Raw genomic sequence first — 2,107 nt, 5'->3', positions numbered from 1 at the left:
ATATCGGTGTAAAATTAGTTAAATTAAACAATAAATTATATATAGATATCAGAAGATACGCTTTAAAAAAACCCCTTATATATGGAATATGTATTTCGGTAGATTTGATAGAAGAAGTTAAAAAAAGTTTAAGCAAACCATGCGGTACCCTAAAGCAGACCCTATGTTTCCCGGGAATGCTGGAACTGGAAACTTTTAAAGATATGGGTTATTTACTAACAAAATATAGGGGGGAAATGCGCGAAAAAAAATTAAATTTAAAGTTTGATGAAGTACCAGAAGTTGTCAGTCTTATAGATAATGTTGTAAAGAAAATACCTGTAACTGAGTAAGAAATTTGAAAATGTACGCAATAAAGAATTTTTAAAACGTATTTTTAGAAAATTAATACTTTTTATTTTAGAACTTTATAGTGTATATTATTTTAGATATTTTAGTTTGTTACCTAGGTATACGTCAAGAGTTTTATTTCAAGTCGCGCCTAAGATCAAATAGAAACCATGTCATCAGACGAAGAAGAGCCTTTGGATCTTTCCTATTTTAATCCTAAAAGGTTTTACGAATTATCAAAAGTTAACCAAACTGTCTCTCGAAAGTTCAACTGTTTAGCCTCTGAATATAAAATTATTTTTAAAGACCTTCATATGATCAAATTGACAGAAGTATATGAAAAATTGATAAAAATCTTTCAATCCATTATAGATACAATTTTAGAATCTTCTCAAGGTTACAATAGCGTTAGAATTTGTGTTAGGTCTGACTTACTGGAAAATGCTATGAATTTAAATTTTATGGCCCTAAATGAGTTAACGGCTGAAAGATTAATGACTGCCATTAGTCAAGTATGTCAAAGCCGGCGAACTTTTTTTCTCGAGGGTGATGTCAGACTCGACGCTATATTTCTAAACGTTAATGTACCAATATCAGGTCGTCGATCTGTTAAAAATAGATCGATGATAGCTCTCGACAAATATATTCAGAAAGGAAGGAGATTTTTACCCATAATAAACGATGATGAACTATGCGTATCAAGAGCAATCGTTTGCGGGATGATGGTTGCTGATTTAACATATTTAAAGAAGCAAAAGCTTAGTACTTTGACGTTTGATTTTAATAGTTATAGACGTATACAACTAGGTCATAGACCTTTGCAAAAAGAAGAAGCGTTAAAGCTTCATGCCAAGGCCAATGTGCCTATTGGTCCCGTTAGTTTAGACAAAATTTCAATGTTTCAAAAAGTATTGCAACCCGAGTACCAAATAGTTATTTTCAGTGCTAATGATAATTTCAAAAAGGTTTATCAAGGTGAAATGTTTTCGGAGAAAATTTTTTTTTATTACAAATAGATCAACACATGCACGTCATTAAAAGTTTAGCCAGTATGTTTGGGGCCACGTCGTATTGCAATACGTGTTTAACAACGTTTAGTAAATCAAAGAATGCAAAAAAACACAAATGTTTTAATCAAAAAACCAAATGTTGGCGTTGTTACTCTGAAACCTTTCACGAACACCCTCAGATTGAAATATCTCGCTGTCAAAACTGTAATAGATACTTTAAAGGGCCTGAATGTTTCCAATTGCACATAGAAAATGGCACTTGTTTAAAAATTAAACGGTGCTTAAAATGTTGCAAAGAAATTCACGATGACAAACATAAATGTCTTACAACTTGTTCCAGATGTAAAATTGAGCACCCTCCTAAAATGTGTTACGTTCAGCCCCTTGATGATACTTTTAAAGAAACTAGATTTTGTTATTTTGACTGTGAAACTATTGATATGAACTCTAAACATACCCCAGTTCTATTAGTTTCGGCCATGCAAATTAAGGATACCGAATACGATTATCAAATTTTTAGAGGTTTTGATTGTGTTGATAAGTTTATGAAATATCTGACCCAAACAGAAGATGGGACATCTTATACAAGGAACAATAAACGAATAAAAATAAGTAAACCTAAATTTGAAAATTTGACTATAGTGGCCCACAATTTCAAAGGTTTTGATTCGTATTTTATATTAAATTGGTTAAATAATAACCATGTAAAACCAGACGTCATATTCGACGGCTCTAAAATTCTAGCTCTCTTTATTAAAAGTCAAAAT

The sequence above is a fragment of the Phalangium opilio genome, unplaced genomic scaffold, assembly GCF_054372755.1.
Source record: "Phalangium opilio isolate 3A_F unplaced genomic scaffold, DU_Popi_V2 ptg000037l_1, whole genome shotgun sequence".
Taxonomy (NCBI): domain Eukaryota; kingdom Metazoa; phylum Arthropoda; class Arachnida; order Opiliones; family Phalangiidae; genus Phalangium; species Phalangium opilio.
The sequence above is the reverse complement of the archived record's forward strand: the minus strand, read 5'-3'. Positions refer to the sequence as shown.